This window comes from Peromyscus maniculatus, chromosome 5 (genome assembly GCF_049852395.1).
Source record: "Peromyscus maniculatus bairdii isolate BWxNUB_F1_BW_parent chromosome 5, HU_Pman_BW_mat_3.1, whole genome shotgun sequence".
NCBI lineage: Eukaryota > Metazoa > Chordata > Mammalia > Rodentia > Cricetidae > Peromyscus > Peromyscus maniculatus.
In genome coordinates, this window is record NC_134856.1 from 69,332,018 (window position 1) to 69,346,716 (window position 14,699).

At 47.6% G+C, this 14,699-nt stretch overlaps 1 long non-coding RNA gene across 1 annotated transcript; it reads left to right on the top strand.

Annotated features, from left to right (window-relative positions):
- The first annotated feature begins 277 nt into the window (after positions 1-277).
- Positions 278-6,436, top strand: LOC143273371 (uncharacterized). Its single transcript, XR_013051439.1, has 2 exons — positions 278-475; positions 5,383-6,436. It is a non-coding gene; the product is annotated as an uncharacterized LOC143273371 (long non-coding RNA).
- Positions 6,437-14,699: the final 8,263 nt, after the last annotated feature.

Here is a 14,699-nt window from a genome sequence, read left to right on the forward strand (position 1 = left end):
TGCCTGGTTCAGAAACATCGCCCAGATCCCAACATCAGCAGCAGAAGAGTTTGCACACTCAAGTGCCCCTGCCTGCAAGTCTTACTCACTTTCTTAACCAGCTGGGTAGCCCCAGGGAACCAGTGGGAACTGGGCTCCTTCCTGCTTTAACAGTGTGGAGCAGCTCTCTGGTCCTCTATCCCAGACCAGCAGCTCTAGGTGAGGTGTGCCCTACTCCTGCGGCCTGCCCACCCCAGCCTGCCCACTGCATCCTGAGCAGCTTCAAGAGACAGCACGTGCTGAAGTTGGGCGCAGTGCGCAGGCGCAGCAGACACACTGACAGAGTTTGCGCACAGACCACTTTGGCTACACAGGAAAGAGAACATGGACTCTGCCTTCTCTAACTGGAGCTGGCAGGAAAAGAAGCGTCTCTTGGAGCTGATGGAACAGAGCTGATGAACCCTCCTTCAAGCAGGCCCTGAGCCTGGTGACCAGGGTGAGCTGAGTGTGCCAGCCGTTAACCGCCACCAGGCTGAGCGGGAGCCGGAAGCTGTTGGAATGCAACGGACATGGGAAACCTTGGGTACCCTCCTAACCATCAGGAGCTTGGATAGGACCCATAAGCAATGTAGGATGCCCAGCAAGGAGTAAGATGTGAATTAGGAGGGCTGGGAAGGAAGAAGGTGGAGGGGAGGGTGTATGAGACTTGAATTCTTTGGGGAGTGGGAGAGACCTAGGGGCAACTTGTGGGCCAGGGACAGTGAACCTCTGAGCTCTCTGAGGAAAGGAAACTGCATTGATCACTGGGGGAGGAGTGTGGGAAACAAGCCAGCCCTGCAGGGTCCAGTAAGTCTCCCATGAGCTGCAGGAAAATCGGAGAACTGGAAGGATCCAATGTGCAGGAGGAAGCGACAGACGCCTGGGTGGAGAAATGTGGAGACCTTGGGAGACGCTTGGGTCAGACTCCAAGAACCTTAGGAGAGAGGACCCCAGTGACCACAGGGGACAGTCCAGACCCTGTCCCACTGTTTAAGTAGGTCAGAGCCACAATCTGCAGGGGAGGACTGTCCTTCCTAGGGGCAGGCAGTCCGCTTGGCAGGCAGGCAGCTGAGGAGGGCTCGGTACAGGACAATCGGGCTGGCAGTGAGGCAGCTTCTTGCTTGCCCTTGGTGTCTCTGGAAGGTTGTGTGGGAGACCCCATGAGGGGCAGGCTTGGGGTTCAGCACATTGACAGAGAAGCCAGCAGCCTCTGCCTTTTTCACACTCCTCCAGCAGCCGGAGTATGAAAGGAGGCAGGAAGTGTTGAGGACAGAGCCAGTGGAGCTGACAAAGGCAGATGCCTCCCGCAGCATCCTCAGGTTCTCCAAGGTCTCTAGGGAAGGCTGATCTGTGTGTGCAGAAATCCAATAGTGTTAGCAGATATGCCAAAAGAAAAAATTTGTGTTTCATCATATTCTCAAATGTTAGGACTTGCTGTACTTACATCTAGGTGGAGGAACAGGAGTATCCAGGAAGGGCCATTAGCCCACATGAAGTTCTTTGTAACATGCAAACTCAGAGGCCAAACATTCCCCTGGGGAGAGTCCCCATTGGAACCGGTTTTGGGGTTGAACGTCCCCAGGGCTATCATGTGAAGAACCACAGGGAGGTTTCCAGGGTGCTGCGTCCCTGTGATGCTCCATGAAGGGGCACCCTCTTAGATTTTAATTGTTTGCTTTGGATTAACAGTGGCTGGGCTGCTCTCTGGAGAGGATGGGGAACTGGGCTCCAGCTGAGGTACTTGTACCTTTCTCAACTTCAGCCTGACTCAAACCCTCCCATGGTGGTGGGTTCTGGTGCTTGAGAACATGGTCCAGGGCACCTAGCCTGCATGCTGGGCTTCTGTGCTGGGTCCTAGGGAGGCGGGAAAAGCAGCATCTGCCCCAAGAAGACCTGTGCTTCTCTGAGGGGGGAATGAGTTCAGAGTTTGTAACCAACCCTCTCCTCAGAAAGGTCGTTAGGCCTTCTCCTGTCCTGCAGGAGTGACTAGAAGGAGGAGGTCCATTAGCTAAGACACGGGTTTCTGAGGTGCGTTCTGTCCTGGGTGACGTCATGATCTTATTGCTGCTGACAGCCCAGGGGCAGAGAGGGGGTAGGCCAGGTTCTGGGTGGAAGCCAGGAACCTGACAGAGTGGTGCATTGGGAATGGCAGGATTAGAAAACGTCAGGGCAGGAGGTAAAGCTTTGCTCTTTGGTCTCCATGCCATGCTGACCCTCAGGACTAAAGAGCAGAGTTCCTGCTGAGACTGCTGTTGAGGGACAGCCCAAGGCTGGCAAGTGCAGACTCTTGGGGCACAGTGGCTCTTTGTCCTTGGCTGCCATGCTGGGTGGAAAGACACACCATACAGTGTCTTCTTAAACTTTACCCTAAAAGTGCCTGCCGTTTCCTCCAAACACTTCTGTGGAGGCCCACAAAGATTGGCTGGTGAGATCTGAGCTTGCTTTACCCAGCAGAGCTGCATTAGAGGATTGCTTGACCATGAGCATGGTTACTAGGTGAGTGGGAGGGTCTACACTTGGCTGAGCTAGGGGGAGGTCTTTTGCTCCACCCCTTGGCATTCCTATAAAGAGTCCTTTAGAAGAGACAGAAGGGGCTGGTGGAGAATGATCCAGGCCTCTCGAGGCTGTCCTGTGTTTCTGTTTCTCTCCCCTCTATCCTTCTATCTAGTATCTCTTATCCCTCTCTCCTCAAGAGTACCCTGTCTTAAAATGTGGGAGCCGGTCTCCCCAGCTGGGCTCCCACACACTTCCTGTTCACTCTCCACAGAGGGTTCCAGCACCTTTGGATGTTCTGTTGTGGCACCCAATGCTCAGCTCAACTGTTCCATGATCCCGAACACTGTCTGGATCTCACTGTCTTCAACAGTATGGAGCATGTTGGGAAGAGTTTGTCTCCAGTGTCTGTGTGTGTTTAATGGAAGGCACCATATGCTTAGCTGTGTAAACTGATGCCTGATCTTCATCCTGTTGTTTCAAGTGTCACACCAGGAGACTTTCTAATCAGGGGTGTGTGTGTGTCTTGTGTGTGTGTGTGTGCAGGGACACATGTGTGTGCATGTGTGTGTGTGTCTTCCTGATCCCTGTGCCTATCTTTCCCTCCACCCCATGAGGCAAGGGCTCTAGCTGGTCCCTCCAGCCTACCCCAGCACTCCTCTGCCCCCACCTGCTGAGTGCTGGAATTGCAGGAGAGCGGCCTTGAGTGGCAGCTGTTTAATCTGAGGCCTTTCCCTTCCCAGCATTCCTGTTTCTTTCCTGGAGCATCAGGATTCCTGTGGTGGTTATAAGGCCTGGACTTAAAGAGTCTGATGGTGTGAGGTGAACTGGACCTTCCAGCCTACCTTACCTGTTAGTCTCCACACTCAGAAGTGAGCTTTGTCCTTTGGGGAGGTACATGCTCCATGTGCCTGGGGGTATTTTGTTTGTGAGAATCAGCAACAAGTGTCTGTAGTCTTTTCTCTGGGATGCAAAGATGTGTTTACAGTCTGCCTCAGCACAGCTCATGGTTCTGAGGAAGCTAAGGAGGCTTAGATCCCGGTTGGAGAATATGCAATGCCTTCTAAGACATCATTTTAGCCTTACAGGTTTTCATTTGCTTGGTTAGTTTTAGTCTGAAAGGTCATGAGCACCAGTGTCCTAGAGGACTGACCACCGTGCCTTCGGTCTTGCTATTGCTCATGTTCCGTGGGACAGAGAGTCCTTGTTCTACCAAACAGATGGAGGAAAAGACTGGAGGTTAGAAGTTCCTTTCCCAAGGGCACTGCTCCTTCCCAGTGCATTCCGGAAGTGTCCGTTCCTAGTTGCCAGTCTGGAGCCCCATTTCCTGCACTGTGAAGAAAAGTGATTTCTTCTTGAGTGACCTCTAAAGATGCCTGCCCACAATAGTCAATAGTCAACTTCTATGAATATTTTCTCTTAGATTCCTCACATGGAGAGAAACCACTGGCCTCAAATGGTGACACATGTGCCAGAGGAATATCTTGTACCAAATACAATGATTAATCAAAATTATGACATGCCCATCTGGTTTCAAACCAGAGGCTTGCCCTGAAACACATATTCCCTGTTTTCTATTGCTCTGACAAAATGCCTGAATCAGAGCATGGTATAAAAGGTTCGTGTGTTTCTTGGCAGGCAGCTAGAAAGCTCCACCATGGTGATACGGGTGCACTGATAGGAGCGCCCTGCCTGTGCCAACCGCCCAGAAGTGAAAAGGAATGCACTGTGGGCAGAGGAGCCAAGAGTTCAGAGCAGCCCCATGTGGGAACCGCTCATTCTCAAGGGAAATAGGATAGTGGCTGACCTCCTGACCCACTCTAGAGAGACCAGACTTATTCATTTCTTGAGCACTGCTCCCACAACCAGATTCTTGGCAGATGTTCCCTCATCCAGCACAATCTTACCACCTCAGCATGTCCCTACTAACAACCTCACTTACACAATGTTTTGGTTTTATTGTTGTTATTGTTTTCTGAGACAGGGTTTCTCTGTGTAGTTTTGGTGCCTGTCCTGGGTCAAGCTCTGTAGACGAAGCTGGCCTTAAATTCAGAGATCTGCCTGGCTCTGCCTCTCAAGTGCTGGTGCTAAAGGCGTGTGCCACCGCCACCCAGCACACTTACACAATATTAATATTGGGAGGACAAACCCATGCCAGGCTGAAGCCAACACCCACACCTCCAGATGGCCTGATGCCCAAGGGAATCACACAATATTTATTTGCTTCTGGAATGTTTGATTCAGCTGAGTTCGGGCCTCTTCATATTTCAAGTATTCTTTGCCTTCTCTTTTGTCTTGGTTTTTAATTAACAGTATTGCTACAAGTTGTTAATGGCTTTTAATGTGACTTAACCCCATTTGAGTTCCTTATGGCCTTCGTCTAGAGTCCAGCCCTGTTAATAAGGTCACTTATACACTGTACTTCAGCAAGACTTCAGAGATTTCATTTCACTCGGGGCATGCATAGATTGAAAACACATGTTCTCATTGTTCTTTTATGAGATCAGATTCTGATGTTCTTGGAGAACCGATTAGAAGGAATATCAAGATTGGAAACAGAGTGTATTAGTTTTTCTAGCTGCAGTAACAAATGGTCACACATTTAGATTTGTTCCCTAGAGTCCCAGGTCAGACCAAAGTGAAAACACTGCTGAGAGCCTTCTGGATGCTCGAGTGGAAGGAAGACCTGTTGTGTCCCTGCCTGGCTTTTGGAAGCTGTCCAGTCTGGGATGGGAGGAGGTGCAGTGGGACCTTCATGTATCTGAGAAGCTGGCAGCAAAGTTGGTCATTTCTGTCCCCTGTGTTCTTTCTCCTCCATGTAGGAATTTTGGGGATTGCATTGTGTTGAGCTGTATAAATCTCCATTTTCAGGTCAGCTTCCTCTGACGGTGGCCATACAGCTTCAGATTCCCTTGGAACCACTCGGAATACGTCTGTTTGCACTTGTGCTCTGTGACCAAGAATCCCTGGCCTGGTACAGAGCCCCTTCGAGGACAGCAGCCCAGTGCTTCTATTGCAGGAATGATTGCAGGCCCGGCTTCCAGACACTGTTAGAGGAGGCCAGTCAGGAGAGAACACGGCCTCTGAGGGAACTCCTCTCAGCTTTCATGTTCTCTCTCAAGCATCAGGGTTGGCTTCAGAAGATGCTTGACCCAGAGGACAGATTCTTATGGAAACGACAGGCTCAACTTCCATTTCCTCCCCCAGGAGACCAGCTGTGAAAGAAGTTTTCATCATAGGATGCTGTGCCCAGAGTTCAGATTCCCTCAGAGCACACGAAGATGCCCATAGAGGGCTCTCAACTTGAAAAACACTTTTGCTCAGAGAGACCCAACTGTGAGAGTAGAGAATGCTCTGTCTAGCTTTTGATCCCCTCAAAGGTATGGAGTCTCCCTTGGGGCAAATCTGGTAGGCAAACAGAATTGAGTGGAAGTCCAAAGGGACCAGGGCATCCTTCAGTGGAAATATCTCAAGGGATTCTGATGACCAGAGAGGATTCTCAAATATGCCCTCTGGTTCCCAAGAGAAGACCACACCGCTGTACACAGAGTTCTTCAGAGGACAGAGTAGATAAAGGATGCCAGACAAGTACCACAGATGCCTTACAAAGGGGCACAGTGTCAATCAAAGATTGTCTCAGTTGTCATGACGTCTGGTTATGAAGATTCCTTCTGTTTCTGGTCATGAATATTGCTTCCATGTATGGTCAACCCAGGGTTTGAACTCCCTAGAATAATTTCAGGTGTTTGTATCTTTAAGTATTTCCCGGAAGAATATGCAGAAGCTCCTCTTCCGGGAGCCATCGATGAGCCCATTGATGACCAGTCTACTGTGGCTACAAGTGAAGGCATTGCCCTCTCAGGCTGGAGCCTGACGGGATCCAATGAAGGAGAGGCTTCCTGCGTGCCAGACCTCCTGGTGTACAGCCCTTCACCTCTGCTTTAGACCCCCACCTCCTGCTCCCCATCTCTGTTGGTCATGTTATAGTTACTCAGGCGCTGTGTGTGCTCTTACCAGATACATAGAGAGGTAGTGTGTGCTTTGTTTTTGGATCGTAGGGGTGGCTGTCGCTATCAAGATCTTCAGGACCAAACACAGTGTCCTTCCTCTGCCAGATACAGAAGTTTAACCACTTCTTGTTCCCCCCTCCAGAAGCCAGAGACCTTCATGGTGGATGCCCCCCTTCCCAGGACCCTCCTATCCCACTGTGCTGTGTACACACCCAGACATCTACTGGTCCAGATGACAGACTCCTTATGATGATGCTTCAAACAATGGAGATTAGTTCGCAGAGTGCCTGTTCTTGTGTGCCAAATCCCTCAGAGGATACCTGACATGGCCATGGATTCCCTCAGCACACAAGTCCCGTTTGTGCATATCCCCGTGGATGGTGGGCATGGCATGTCAGTTCCCTAAAATCAGGGAGAGGCCATGCCCTCAGGATGCTCAACTTAGTTTTCAAAGTCCCTCAGAAAACACATAAACTCCCCCAGTCCCCACAGCCAATGCCAAGACTTGCAAGGACATTTCTTCAGGAAAATTCCAGAGGTGGTATCTGTTATGATTCCTGTTAGGAAAACCTAGGAATCACTGCCTTATGGTGTCCAGAGAATGCCTGCCAGCATGTCATATTCCTCGGGGACACCAGGCTCTGATTGTCACAGTGGTGCTACTGCTGTGAGGCTCACCACAGAGGACACCCTGCCCTGCTTTTGGGTTCTCTCAGGTATGCGTGCTCTCTCAGATGAAGCCTGTCAGCACAGCAGAATCCCCTTCAAGGGACATTTGTCTCTATGGCAACCATGCTCCTCGTCATCTACCCATGGCAGGAGTCCAAGAGCATCTTGGCAAATCTCTTCCCTCGTGTAAAAACAGAATTTTCTTGCCAGGGGTCCATGTCCCCCTAAAGGAAAACAGTGGTGTCTCTCCTAATGTGGTTATTTTGACTCCAGTATTAATCAGAATTTAATTAAACAGTCACGAGTTGCAATTATCTTCAATGGGATAACAGAATAAACTTTATCCAGAGACACCTTGAAAAAGATATCAACACCTTGCTGAAGAAGAAACCTGGCCATATATTCTGAATCAATTTTCATAACATCCACAATGCAATTCCTTCTAAGATAGCAGAGATAACCTCACTGGTAGAATCTTTAATAGAATGAATTAAATGGTAAGTGGATATATTTTACCAAGTTCATAACTTGCTCATCTGTGTAGAATTGCCCATTTATCAATTAGAAGCATATTTGGAGATGAATCAGACACCACTACAAATTGTCTTCAGTGCTCCAGGGAGAGGGCAAGCAGGCAGTGTCCTACTCCCCTGAGGGCTTACCAGGTGCGTGCTGAGTCCAACGCTGAAGATAGTCCCGAAACTAACATTGCTTCCCTCTGATGTTTTTTTCTTACAAAAATCTTTTAAAAGGGCACTTGAAGAAACAGAGGGCGTTTTAGTCACAAATTCGGGTGTTTTCACATGTGATTGTCATGACTTCACAGAAGAAAATCACACCCGACACCTCTTCCTCCTGGAGATCAGAATTTGAACTGATAACTTTCTCAAGGATAGTATTCTGAAGTATTATCAGAGAATGCCTGAGCTTCTAAACAAGAGTGATCAGTCCTGTGCCTGCCACATGGAGTTCTAGAGTTGTTCTAGGGGTGTGAGGCCCTCACTGGTTCCTGGCATACAGACACCAAGGTGGGAGCATTGGTAGGTATCATTGCAGTCTTTAATGTGGGTTCAACACATATAATCTCTTCCTCCCAATTTGACAGGTCTGTGGCACTGTAAAAAGACAGGGATTTTCCATTCGAGGAATTCAGCTTAAACTATCCTGGGAATCACCACTCCGCTCTGTTTGCATCTGCATCCACACATTTTTCTTTTGGCATCTTTGGGCATCCCGTGAGTACAATGACAGGGAAGAGTTTGTTGATTCAGGGAATTGAAGGTAAACACCCCATGGGATTCACCAGTTGGTTCCTTTAAGATGAGATGTTTCATGTTTCTAAACATTTAAATGGAAGCATCTCATGTTGAAATAGATGGCTACAGCCTCCCTTCCTCGGAGTTGAATGTGCTTCTCAGTGTGTAAATGTTGCAGTTGCTGGCTAATCGGAATGTCATTAGTACCATGTGTCCATGGAAACGTGATAAATGAAGAGCAGTTCTATGGACATGAAAAGGACTTTCAAATGTAATTATAGAGCACTCGACATACAGTTACTCATATCATTGGAAACAGTACCGAAAACATACGGTCTTTGTCTTGTAACAAGTATGTGATTTCCCTCTGAAGGGAAGACAACATTTATTTACTTGTTTAATTCCCTCCCCAAACAGTCCATTTCCTTGACATTCAGCACCACTTACATTTTCAGGCCCTGGAAAAAACAGAGCCGGATTCTGTGACACTTGTGTCCCACAATCTTTTTCATGCCCCACTCCAATGGGGTCCTCATTTCCCATCTGAAATCTGCTGAGATAATCTGTCACTATCTGTGTCTGTTATAACCCTGGCCTTCTGCAGTTCCCCAGATTGACTGACTAAGCTCTGCTCAGATCAGTCTAGAGCATTCTAGTCCTCATCTCTAAGCCCTGCATTTCTTCCCCAAGACAGGCCCTGTGGACATGCATGGTTTCACCCCAGCAAGTGTTCATACCTCAATGCCAATGTCCTCTTCTTCCCTAGCACATGCTATGGAATCCCACATGGAACAAGTGAAGTGGGGGGTATTCTGGCTCACAGTTCCTGAGGCACCACTGTCGTGGCAGGTGGGCCTGACAGGGGAAAGCTCACAGTTGTGGCGTGGGAATCTAAAGTCGCCTCATGGAAGCAGTGGTAAGAGAGGGGACTAGAATGGGCAACTGGGCTATATCCCTCGAACCTTTTCCAGGGCCTTACCCCCTCTAGTCAGAGAGCACCTCCCAAAGGCTCTGTGGCCTCCAAGGCAGAACTACCTGCTGAGGATCCAGGACTCAAATGCATACATAGCATGTGGTGAGAACTTCACTCAGAACAGGGCAGGTTTGCCAGCAGTTTGGCTGCCATGGAGATGCTCTTACTCCAAACAGCACAGTGCAGGGCTGTGTTCCCACTCTTGTTCATAGCATTTGGATTGGCACCGTGTTCTCAAAATGGTCATGCATTGTTTATGCTCATATTGTGAAACCTATGGGCATTGCATCGAGAAAGAGATAGGAAGGATGAGAAGTTCAAGACAAGCATTCCGTGGATTTCACTAATTATTTGCATTTAGTTGAGATGAAAATCACGTCTATTCTCAGCATCTACAGCAAATCCATGTCATAATGAAACTGTTGGCTGCTCTCTCCCCTAATTAGAGCCATGCTGTTGTCACTGTCACAGAGATCAATGCCACACTTCCATGCTATTAGAAGGGTCACTGCGTCAGGATGGCCATGTGCACAGGCATAATGGAATGAGTTCTGTGAAAATGAAGACTTTTTAAGACTGTCAAAAACACAATTATTCATGTAACCGTTATTACATGTTAGTAATTGTCTTCTGATGTCAGACAAAATTTATCAGCTCTTACCACACATCACATTAGGATAGAGACTCGCCAGTTTGTGTACCTGAGAATGCCTAATGTCTAAGCCAAGGAGGCATTTCCTGAATGGGGTGGGGTGTATCAGAGACAATCAGATCACTAAAACCTGTTGTTAAAGTGTCTCAGTGATTGTCAATCCTAGAATAAGTGACAACCAATGAAGCCCAAAGGCTACAAAAGTAACCGTGGCCAGAAGTGGCTGCTGAAAAGAGGGGAAATAAGGAAGTCCCTAAAGTGATTGACACACCGATGAACTGACCCTTGGACCACTCTCGACTCATGAGGACTTTAATCAGTGTGGACAAAAGTGTCTCCAACACCCCACTCTTCCTGCTAGTCTGCTGGGAGAACACAGAAAAGGAAGATGCTCCAAGGCATTGGTTTTATGTGGTGTTTTTGTCTGTGCTTTCTTTTGTAACTTCTAAGTTTTTTTTCTTTTTAATTCCTCATATATTTTGCTCATACATTTCTTTTTATTTTAATTTTTTTTTCTTTTTCTTTTTTTCTTGGTTTTTCAAGACAGGGTTTCTCTGTGTAGCTTTGTGCCTTTCCTGGAACTCACTTGGTAGCCCAGGCTGGCCTCGAACTCACAGAGATCCACCTGGCTCTGCCTCCCGAGTGCTGGGATTAAAGGCGTGCGCCACCACCGCCCGGCTCTTTATTTTAATTTTTAATGTTTTAACTGAAGTAGAATTATATCATCTCCCCTTCTTTTTTAAATCTCCAGCCTCTACCATCTATCCTCACCAAAACTCTTACCATGCTTCCCTCACTTGATAAACTTTTTCTGTGATTACCTCTGTTGTGTGTGTGTAGTGTGGCATGTGTGCACGCACAAATATGTATAAATACAGCTTGCTGCATCCACTTTTGTTGTTTGTGTGTATTATGGTTTCAAGGCTGACCACTCTTTACTGGACTGTAGAAGTAACCGTCTTATTAAATAAGCAACACAGAGCCAATGCAGAGATGAAAGCCCAAGAGGTCAGAGCTAAGAGCCTTACCCTTCACTGCTGCTGCTGTCCTCTTCAGCCAAGAGACCTACTTCCTGTATGTCTTTTTTATAGACTTTCCATTCTGCCTTCTCATTGGTTGTAAATCCAACCACATGACCTCCTCATCACTGCCTGTCTGTACAGCCCTCCAGGTCTTCTATGGTTGGTATTGAGATTAAAGGCGTGTGTCTCCAAAGCTGGCTGTATCCTTGAACACACAGAGATCCGCCTAGCTCTGCCTCCCAAGATCTGGGATTAAAGGCATGAACCACCACCACCCAGTTTCTGCTATGGCTTGCTATTAGCTCTGACCCCCAGGCAACTTTATTAACACACAAATAAAATCACATTTCAGTACAATTAAAATATCACCATACTGGACAACACCTATACTTTTTATTTTTATCGTTTGACGTTTTCTTTCCCTCTTTCTAAAATTCCTATCCTATTATCTGCCAGTAGTTCACCTCCCCAGCCCGCCTCTTGTCCTCCTGCCAGTTCCAGTCACCTGTGTTTCCAGTCTTGATCATTCTTGCCATTGCTGCCAAGGTTGAGCCTGCGCTGCCCCTTGGCAACGTCCTCACCCAAGCTCGCAGCCTTATGGCCCTTTCTTCCGAAAGCTGTATAGCCTTTGAGGTGTCTGGGAGAGGGGAGGGTACCAACAGTCACACTGAAGCCCAGCACCCAGAAAGGGCCCTTGGGGTTGGAGGAGGATGGTGAGGACAACTGGCTTTGACTCCAGAAGCCCAGGATCTCCTTCATGGTGCTAATGGTGGACCTTCCCGGCCCCTGGTGCCAACCTCCCCAGCCGTCAGCCGCCCTCAGAAGGAACGTGAAGACGTGGTTCTAAAAGGGAACCAAGATAGTACTGCAACCGCCAAAGCTCAATGGGTCAGTGGGACAGTAGCACTAAGACTTCTGTCCTAGGGGGCAGGTGGAGAAATTCCTCCGTTGCCAGGCAACGCATATAAACACAGGAGCGTGCGCACTGGCTGGCCAGCCTAAGGAGAGACTGCCCCCACCCCCGCCCCAAGATTTGTCCAATCTATTTGCTAGCTTAACTGGCTCCCCTCTTTCCAACTGGAGAGGCAGAGCATGGCGGCTGGCGGGGAAGCAGTGTTTGCCTGGACTCTCAAGACTGCAAAGGTTAAGGGGGCGCTTAGCTAAATACTTTGTAGCTCACTTATCCTGGGTTTCAGCGACTTCTCTTCCACCTCCAACTGAATCTACCCCAACTGGTCTCTAAGGGAAGTTAGCAGGTGCCACAGGAGGCAAGTCTCCAGCTAGCTGACTCCAGCGTTGCTAGCAGGATGAAAACGGATGAAATGGAAAGCCATAGTGCCTGCTTCACCCTGTTGCCTTCAGCCAGCCTCAAATTCCCACACCTGCTCCAGTTTTAACATATGAATCTGGAAGGAGATTTACACTTAGGAACATGATGTCCTATTCTGGACAGGTCAAGCCTTTTTCCTTTGCCCTTCACAGGCCATCAGAACTCCGTTTTCTCCCTGAGCAATTACGGTCATATGACTGGCTGAGCCACCTCATCCCAGATATGTCTCCAGCCTATGTCTGGCCTTCCTCCTCCTCCTCCTCCTTCTCCTCCTCCTCCTCCTCCATGTAAGCATTGCAGCTCAGATAGAAGGAGATCCTGGCAGCTGGGAGCCAAGGAATACCACAAAGTCACCATAAGCATAGCAGCTTATAGCCCTGCTCCAGAGAAAGGTTTCCCCAATATAAGTGTTAAGAACTCTCCTCCGGCAGGCAAGGGTTTCCCAGCGAAGTTGTTACAGCTCTGCTCTGCTCCACTACTGGAAAGTTTTCCCAGCAAAAGTGTTAGAGTTCTGCTCTGCTCGGGCTCAGGCTCTGGTGAAAGTTGTTGACAGCTAGGCTCCACTTGGTTTGGTGAATGTGTCAGAGATTTACTAGGAAGGAAGAATCCTGGAGAGCGGCTACCTCTGGGGTAAGAGGCAGCATAGACTGAACAGGGTGTAGGGAAAGGGGGCCAGCCAGCTAAAGAAACCCACCTTGAACCTGGAGCCCAGAACCAGTGAAAGAAACACAGCCTATGTCTGGGACCTGAGGCAGAGAAACATTTTATCCCTGAACCCAGAACCACAGAAACATGCCCTGACTCTGAAACCAGTGCCAAAGAAACACACTTTGTCCCTAGAATCAGAGTCAGTGAAAGAAATATGCCCCTGCCTTAGAAATAGAGCCAAAAAAAAAAAAAAAAAAAAAAAAAAAAAAAAAAAAAAAAAAAAAAAAAAAAAACAACTAAGAAAGGCCAGTGAAAGAAAGACAATTTGGCTCTGAATTCAGGGTCGTTTCTGCCCCTGACCAACAAAACTAACCAGTCCCTGGACAGAAAATCTTCTCCCTGGAGAAACTCCACCCCTAAGAAATCCTATATAAACCACCCTGCCTGTTCAGTTGTGGGGTGTTCTTTCCCACCCTGGTAGAGGCAGCCACTCTTCTGGACTCCTCCTTCCCAAATCTCTTTCTCAAAAGAATCTTGGGTGTGAAGATCTTCATTTGCTGGTGCAGACATCATTTAGGGGACTGAGCAGAAAAAAACCTTGCAGAGATGTTCCCTTAGGGGACCGAGCAAGGTGGAGCAGAAAAGTAACAACTTTGCACCAGGGGAGGAGATTGCTACATACATTTTACACACACTGTAAACCGTTTAGAGGTTTATCCCATCTGAATCTGTCTTATTGTGAACCTCTTGCTTTAAACTGCAGCATTACTAAGACTGAAACCGCAGCTCTGGCTGCTGGCTCTGCCCACCTCAGCTTTCCACCATAGGGGAACTACGTTTACCACCAGCTCTGGATCTGGGAGCCATGTATACCATCAACTCTCAGAAGCACTGCTTTGATAGTCTATGCTTCTATCAAAGCAGTGTGTAGCCCAGAAACCTCTTTTTTTTTTTTTTTTTTGGTCTGTACTAGCAAAGGCTAAATCCATCATGATGCCTCAACATTACAGAGGAACTTTCAATGACTATCCAGGCAGACAGCTGTCTCTGTCATTCTAGATTTTTAGAAGTTGCTTACAATGCTCTTCCTGTTTACTTAGGTAATATATTATCTTTCTGAGGTCTTTGATGTAGTTGAAGACTAGATAGTATACTTTTCCTTAGTTATGATAAAAGATAAGTTAGATATGAAACCTTAGACTCACAAATATAGGATAGATAGGATATCTTCTTTAATTTTGCCAAATACAATAGACTAGATATTATAAATAGACTAGATATTGTAACTGTAATTCTTGCTTGATAATTGTTTTGTTATATGTAATTTTACTATGTTAAAGTTAAAACCTTCCTTTTTGAAAAAAAAGAAAGGGGAAGTGCTGTGGACATTGCTCTGTATGCTGTGAATGTGTTACTCTGATTGGTTAATAAATAAAGTGCTGATTGGCCAGTAGCCAGGCAGGAAGTATAGGTGGGAAAAAGAGAGAGGAGAATTCTGGGAACAGGAGGGTTGAGTCAGGAAATGCTGCCAGCCACCATGAGAAGCAAGATGTGAAGGCAGAACTGGGAAAATGTACCAAGCCACGTGGCTAAACATACATAAGAATTATGGGTTAATTTAAGTGTGA